Here is an 8448-nt window from a genome sequence, read left to right as displayed (position 1 = left end):
TATCTCACTATCAGACGGAATAGAACCTATAGGATCACACACAAAAGAAATTTTTGACTGATTAGATGGGTGAATTATGATTATGAATCCTAACAGAATTTGATTATTAATTTGATTGATAATTGATCTAATGCAAATGTTGCATTATGTAACTTACTAAAGAGTTAGTAAGTTATAGAAAGATTAATTTGCAATAGGATTGCTAATTGGCTCAATTTGATTGAGAAATGAGACTTATATCAAGTTCAATTTGATTGGATTTAATTTGACTCGTTATGGATTTGATTTGATCAATCCCAATTGGGTTATAGGATAACCCCAAAAGGATCGGATGATTAGCTCCAATTGAATTAGGATTTGGATTTGATCTAATTTCTAATTAGACTAGGATGTATGTATTTCTAATTGGATTAAAAATCTTCATTTTCTTGGATGCACCAAATCTTAATTGGATTAGGATTAAAAATTGAGTTTGACTCAAGCACCAAGAAAGAGTCCAATTTGACTAGGACTCCTCCTCCAATTAGGAGACATCTAATCTAAATAAATTAGGCTCTAAATCAGATTTGATTTCTCATCTATTTGAGTCTAATCTACTCTTAATATGATTAGAATTAATTGATATTTTATTGAGTTTAAAACAGTCACATTAAACAAGAGTCCCATGAGATTGAAACTCCTCCAATCCATGTGCCAAAACACCTCACGCCACCTTGATTTTTGTTTCCACGTTGAACCAGATTTTGATGCCACTTTTTCTCCCTAATTAGTATGTAAGAAAGAAAGGATATCTTTCTTATTTAACGTGTAAAAATCTGGGAATATATGGCTTGGTGTGGGTGGCACAAAATTAGGAGAGTCCAAGGTTACAAGGACTCTTGATTCCTATCCAAACTAGGTCTCCTATCTTCATCTATTTAAACCACCACTATGGGACGGTGAGAGGTGATTACAATCAGATTTCAATGCCCAAAAACCAGAGGAGTTCACATGAAGAAAAGCAAAAAGAGAGGGCGCGGCATCATAGGTCCATGGCTTGAGGTTTGTTACAAACATCCCTTCTTTCTTGCAACAACCAAGAGTTGGTTGTTAGGACATCTTCTTCTTCACTTCTTGTCCATGTTCAGACATTGATGTCTCTTCTTTCCTTTGTCCAAAAGTCGGACAAAATTTTTATATCTTTATTGTAGAGATTTGGTGCATGAATTTTAGGAAGAAAAGAGAAGAAAGGGTTCTTCTTATGATCTCTAGCATAGAGATCACGATCCTCCTACATCTTCTTGTTCTCTAAGAGTATCTTGAGAGAAAAGAAGATTTTCAACCATCAAGATGTGATCTCTACAAGAGAGCTAGCACCCCAGTGAGATCAAAAGACTTCTGATCAGATTAGAGTCTCGTGTGGATACCCATAGAGTTCGGATGCTTGTCCAGCTATAAGGGACCTTCGAAAGACATCCATGATCATCAGTTCGTGTTGAAGATTGATCCATATCCAGGTATGTTTTATATTTATTTTTTCTATTTGATTTTTGTATCTGAATCTTATCTCACATATGATGATCCTGTTTATGGTTTGAAGATTTGATCTTATGCATGCTTAGATTAAATTAGATTTAATCTAAAAAATTTTAAATTTTGCTGCGTACTTGTTTTTGAAAAATCATGCGTACATTAAACCATAAAACTTCTACACTAGTAATGAGATCCGATGTTCAGACATGTTGAATGATTGCAAAGCAACATTCTAGAATCTACTGATCTATAGTTACCGTATAATTATCCCTTTGATCCTAATGCTCAAGATGATCTAGGGTTTAACTGTCAACCTTAAAATATTCAACCATATTGTATTTCAATTTTTTAAGTCCATCACATGGATTATTCAGGCCAGGTTTTACTAAATTAAAATACTCTGATGTATTAACTCCTACTTATTTGGAGCCGTCAATCCCTTCTTGACTCACACACTGACTATCACAAATACTTGACTGTATCCAAAAATCTTCTATCATTGAATTAGAAATTTAAGTAGTCCGACATCAAAGCACAGTGAGTTGCTTGCAAGTTACCGTGGTGATCTCAGATCAGAGGGACACTTATGTCCATACCCTTCATGGGCTACTCTTGACAGCAGAGTTCTCTGCAATTGATCACATTCAATAAGATATACTCTTACATCTCACTTGCATACCATACCAGTATCTCCATACTACTTGTTTATGAGGACAACCAAAGCATTGCACATGTGCCATGAAGCATCTTTTCTTGAAACTAGCAAAGCAAGAATCGCACACGGACTCATGCTCGGATGGATGTATCCCTTGTCCAATAGCTTCTGGACCTACCGCTGCAACTCTTGATATTCAGTTGGGCTCATATGGTACATCGGTTTGTTTGGTAGACTCACCCCAGGAACAAGATCGATGTGGTATTGTATATCCCATTCTGGTGATAATCCTGCAAGCAAGTCTTCAGAAAATACATCAGCAAATTTTTGAAGTATAGAACATATCAGAGGTGGGATGTCTCGCTTAGCCAACTTGTCCTTCTCCACCGCTGCTAGCAAGTAGTCGGCCTCCATCTCTTCCTTCAGATAGGTGTGCTTTGTCAGAAAGTTGATGCTAGTCTTTACTTTAGGTTTGGATAAGTCCTCTTCTTTCATTAGCACTGGGGTGATCTTCTGATTATCTTTCTAGAAGATATAAGTGTTCTGATGGCCATCATGAATAACACCATGATCATACTGCCACGGCCTTTCTAAGAGTAGATGACAGGCACCCATTGCAACAACATCACACCATACTTTGTCATAGTACTTCTGTCTAATAGAGAATGAAATAAGATAGTGACTGTCAACAATCACCTCACTCTTCTTTTGGAATCAAAACAGCTTGTAGTACTTCTATCTAATAGAGAATGAAATAAGATAGTGACTGTCAACAATCACCTCACTCTTCTTTTGGAATCAAAACAGCTTGTACGGTCGCAAGTGCTTCTTGGTGGCTAGATTCAATTTTGTAACAGCCTCTTGGGAGATAACATTTTTATAGCTTCCATCATCTATGATGACTTTGTTGATCCTCTTTTCAATGGTGCAACAGGTATGAAAAATATTGATCCACCTCTAGTCCTCTTTTTTCCCTCTTTTGGGAGCAAGTAGGCTCTTTCGAATAACTAGAGCCTCCCCACTATCGCCAAATAGCAAGGAGTCATCCTCTTCATTATTCGTTTCATCATAAATAGACTCATGTTCTTCCTCAGATGGTTCTTCTTCTTCCATCAACAGCTATTTTTTGGATCATCCAACAGGCTTTTTACAATTGTTCTGCATGTATTCGATCTCACTATAATTGTAACATCACAGATTTGATGATCTAGTCAAGGCTAGATTTGAGAATCTTGTATCTGTAATATGAATAAGAGGGTTAGTAGTATTGCACCACACATCCCCTTGATTTTCTATCACTTGATTGCTTCGTTGGGATGAATCAGATCTAGGTATAGGTTTGCGTCATAGTTGCTCCTCAGCAACAACAGCATGGTGGTATGTCTCTTTGATGGTCCACAGGGTGTGGAGTCTCAAAGTATCCTGAATCTGCTATTATAGTCCCCCCAGGTATCTCACCACCATCTGTTCCTTGTTCTCCATGAGATCGTTCTTAGCCACGAGTTGGTAAAACTCTTTCGTGTAATTATCTACAAATCTAGGACCTTGTCGCAGGTTCTGTAGGTGTTGATATAAAGACTACATATAGTTGAAGGATAAAAATTACTCCCTCAATGCCTTTTTCATCTTCTCCCTGTCTTAGATTTTTGGTTTGCCCTTACGCTCCCTGATTTTCTTCAACTGTTGCCACCATGCAGAAGCTCAACCTGTCAATTTTAAGGCAACAAGTTTTATTTTTTTATCATCAGATACCTCCTTATGCTTGAAGATGCACTCGATCTGATCCCGTTAATCAAAGAATACCTCCATCTGTAGACCACCTGAATATTCAGATAAATCTACTCTTATGAAATTAAACTAGTGGGTTGATCGTTTGAACAAGTCATCACAACCTTCTTGCCGATGTGTGGGAAGACCCCTGTGGAAGGGGTTTTCAAAATCTGAAAGCTTTCTTTTAGATCTATGATCTTCAGGTTCCACCTTGGATCTTGCATCTTGGGTTTCAACTATATAAGACACGCAGTCAGATTTGCCACTTGTCTCCTCAAATCTTCGCACTCCAACATCAGGTCCCATTTTCATTGTGTGATTTCATCATAGGTTGCTGCCTGATTCATAGGTTGGTTCTTCTTGCAATCACCATCCATCATCTGGACTATAGAGAAGAACTCTCTTCTCTAAAATTTTATTTCAATAACTCAAATATTCTGATTACAACGATGGCCATGGGGCCTTATTTAGAGGCAAAAAGTCATAACTCAACTAAAAGAAGAAATTCAAAAGAAAATAAAATATAGAATAAATCAAAAATAGACTCCATATCAGAATAGGTCGTAGGATCATCATTCTCAATGATGTGGGTTGTATTGTCATTCTCAATGATAAATCCATACCTAAGTGGTACATTACGTACTCTACTTGACCGTTAGAGAGGAGGTGTGTATAGTGGTTGTGCCTCAACAATGGGCACATCTGATTGAGAACTATTTGGTGAATCCTGGATGGATTGTAGGTTTTGAACTTTCTCAAGTTCAACAGACCTCCCACTGCCTTCTTCTTGGATAAACTCTTTGTCCAAGAAAATGGTATGCCTACCAACAAACACTTTTTGTTGAGTAGGGTTATAGAAGTAGTATCCTATACTCTCCTTGAGATAACCTATAAACCTGTATTTTTCTGATCTAGCATCTAGCTTATGTCCATCAATATTTTTCACATAAGCTGGGCAATCCCAAATCTTAAGATGCTTAAGATTGGGTCTTTTACCTTTTCATATTTCATATGGAGTGCTAGAAATATATTTTGAAAGTACTTATTTAAAATATATGCTGCAGCCTCGAGGGTGTATCCATAAAAAGATAACGAAAGATCCGTGAAACACATCATGGACCGCACCATATCTAATAAGGTGCGGTTCCTCCTTTCTGTAATTTCATTTAATTATGGAGTATAAGGAGGTATCCATTGAGAGAGTATTCTATTTTGTTTCAAATAATCGAGGAACTCACTAGATAAGTATTCTCCTCTTCGATCTGATTGAAGAGTTTTAATACTTTTACCAGTTTATTTCTCGACTATTCTTTGATACTCTTTAAATTTATTAAAGACTTTGAATTTGTATTTCATTAAATATATATATCCAAACTTTGATCTATCATCAGTAAATATGATAAAGTAAAAGTATCCACTTTTGGCTTGAGTCGATATTGGACCACATACATCAGTATATACAAGGTCCAAAATGTCACTCACCCTATCTTCATATCCAGTAAATGAAGTTTTGATCATTTTTTTTATGAGATAAGATTCACAAGTTTCATATGATTTATAATCATAAGGATCAAAGAAATTATCTTTGTATAACTTGTTAATCCTTGACTCATTTATATGGCCAAGTCAGCAGTGCTAGAGGTATGTGACATTCACATCCTCTCTCTCTCTTTTCTTCATATTATCAACATGAAGCACATTATCATTAAGTGAAAGAAACATAAGATTATTATCAATAAAAGTACTTCCATAATATTCATTAAAAAAATATAGAATAACTATTGTTCTTTGCAATTATTTCAAAATCTTATTTCAATAACAACGGTACAGAAATAATATTTCTAATAATATTTGAAATATAATAATAGATCTTCAATTCTAAAATTCTACCTGAAGGCAACTTCAAAATCTTGATTCCTACGGCTTCGATCTGAGTGGACTCTCCACTAACACCGAACAGCTCGAAGTCACCTTGATTTAGATTCCTTATTTTCTGTAGATCCTGCAATGATTTACAAAGGTGTGAGACACAGGCGGTATCCAATATCTAAAAATTTAAAAATGAAGTACTTAATGATAAATTAGTTTGTATCATATACAAACCTTTAGCAATGCTTGCTGATTTCACGGTTGTAAGGTACCCCTTGTAATTTCTCTTCCCGTGGCCCTCCTTGCCACAGTGATAACAAGTACATTTGGTAGAGATCTTCTTTGCCTTCTTCTTGGAGATGCCAGTCTTGGGGTTCAGCTTTTTCTTAGAACTCTTCTTTGCCTTTTTCTTGCTGATCTTATCAACCTGAAGGTCCTGAGCCTTTTCACCCTTGAAATGGCTCTCTGCTATTTTTAACATATTCAGTAGTTTAGGTAGGCTAGAGTTCAGTTTGTTCATATGATAATTAATGACAAACTGAGAAAAAGAGTTAGAGAGAGACTGCAGGATCAAATCCTGGCTCAGTTCACTATCCATGATAAAATCCAGCTGTCCTAGACGAGTGATCAAATCAATCATCTTTAGGATATGAGTTTGCACGGAGGTACCTTCAGTCATGCGGGTATGAAATAACTATTTTGATATCTCATATCGAGCAGTTCAATTTTGTTCCCCATATACCTTCTTAAGATTAAAGATAATAGAGGGAACATCCATATCCTCATACTGTCTCTGGAGCTCGTTGCTTATGGAGGCAAGCATGATACATTTGACAGTCACACTGTCATCTTTCTACATCTTATATGCGGTCCTATCCTCCTCGAAAGCATCTTCTCCAAGAGAATCCAAAGCAGGTGTATCCAGAATGTAGGAGACTTTCTTCTGAGTGAGAACAATTCTCAGATTTCTTAACCAGTCGACATAGTTAGGTCCAGTCAATTTGTTTGCATCTAGGATACCTCTAAGTGAAAGTGAGGATGTCATGTGTGTAGTTAATCTACAATAATAAGAACATAATATAAGCAATAACTCATGATGACATACACAACTAGACTAGAACTTTTATCTAATTGAATCTCCTACTATTTTATCGAACTTTATAGCCCTCAAGTATGAAAATTGAGAAACATTCTAATGTTTCTTAGTAGGATTGAGATCTCTATTCTTCATAAACACCTTATAGATAATACAACAAGCATTCATGAGTTCAAGAGTAGATAACTCTTTACCAATTATACCTTTACAATTCTCAACATCTTTCATTCTGGCCTCTAGATCACATATAGTCTTGTGGATAGCACAACAAACTATAGTATTCTAGTTAAGTTGATCCTTCAATCCTATATGGTCATACTTAAATAATGCTACCCTTGTGAATAGTACAACAAAGCAACACTATTCAGATATACCATAAGCATCAATATGCAGTTGATCAATATCATGCCAATTTCTATAGTAAGCCTTGTGGATAGCACAACAAGCTCACTAAGATCTTGACATACTCTATCGACCAAATTTGAAGGAAGGCTCTTGTAATGTCTACATTACCAATCAATCTAAGTCTGAAAATCAATAAGATCAAATTGGCCAGGTAAGTAGGGGGAGGCACCTCGTAGCTTTTTTAGACACCAATAGAGTTGGCTAGACCAGCATACGGACCAAATTAGAAAACCACCTATCATACTTTCCTCAATGTCAATTGATCTTAAGAATTTAATTTTTAATTAAAAAGTGAATCCCGATATTATAACTTAATATAATTTGATGAGGGACTTTAAACTGGTCTCGACACATCCTAACTACAATCATATAAAATGTACACTATAAATTATGCAACTTAACATGCTTCTACTATTCTAAATAGCAATCATATGATATGCTAAAATTATATAAAGGTGCAATGGATATCAAAGCATATGTCAAGCATATCGAAGAAAAAATAGCAAACTCTAATCACGTTAGGCATGCTTTACACCCTTAATAATGCATCAATTTGAGCATCATACAACCATGATAATACAAATTTTAAAATTATCATAAATAAATAATTAAATAATTAAAATTAAATATAATGATATATATAAAGTCAAAAATAATTTTTTAGTTTAAAGGATTGATGCTATAAATTAATACAAAAAATTTTTAGCAAGATATGCATAAGAACGATTCTATGCACAACTATTGCACTTGTTTGATCGAATCAGAAAAAAATAGCTCTGATACCACTGTTAGTTCTGGCCATGCAATGAAAAATAATTTTCAAAAAATTTAAAATAAGCAAATCAATAGCTTTATCAAATAAAACTATCGAGTCGAATCCAAAATCTTAGAATCACTTTGTTGATCACGATCAAAGCAAATTAAAGCATGCAAAGAGATAGAAAATTATACTTTAATCAATATAAAAAATAGCATGTTGGTGTTTTTCACAATACCCCAAGGTAGAAGTCCTCCAATGGTGATCCACATAGAAGTTGGCCAAAGTCCTTCCCAACCGATGCACTGCCGCAGCCTTGTTTCTTAAGAACACTGTCGGCTTCGAACTTGCATCACGATCACACCAAAATCCAGTTACTATCAA

At 35.4% G+C, this 8448-nt stretch overlaps 1 long non-coding RNA gene across 1 annotated transcript; it reads left to right on the top strand.

Moving 5' to 3' along the window:
• The first annotated feature begins 779 nt into the window (after window positions 1-779).
• LOC140855421 (uncharacterized) lies at window positions 780-3434 on the top strand. Its single transcript, XR_012138355.1, has 3 exons — window positions 780-1041; window positions 1161-1496; window positions 2276-3434. It is a non-coding gene; the product is annotated as an uncharacterized lncRNA (long non-coding RNA).
• Window positions 3435-8448: the final 5014 nt, after the last annotated feature.

This window comes from Elaeis guineensis, chromosome 2 (assembly GCF_000442705.2).
Source record: "Elaeis guineensis isolate ETL-2024a chromosome 2, EG11, whole genome shotgun sequence".
NCBI lineage: Eukaryota > Viridiplantae > Streptophyta > Magnoliopsida > Arecales > Arecaceae > Elaeis > Elaeis guineensis.
The sequence above is the reverse complement of the archived record's forward strand: the minus strand, read 5'-3'. Positions and strand labels throughout refer to the sequence as shown.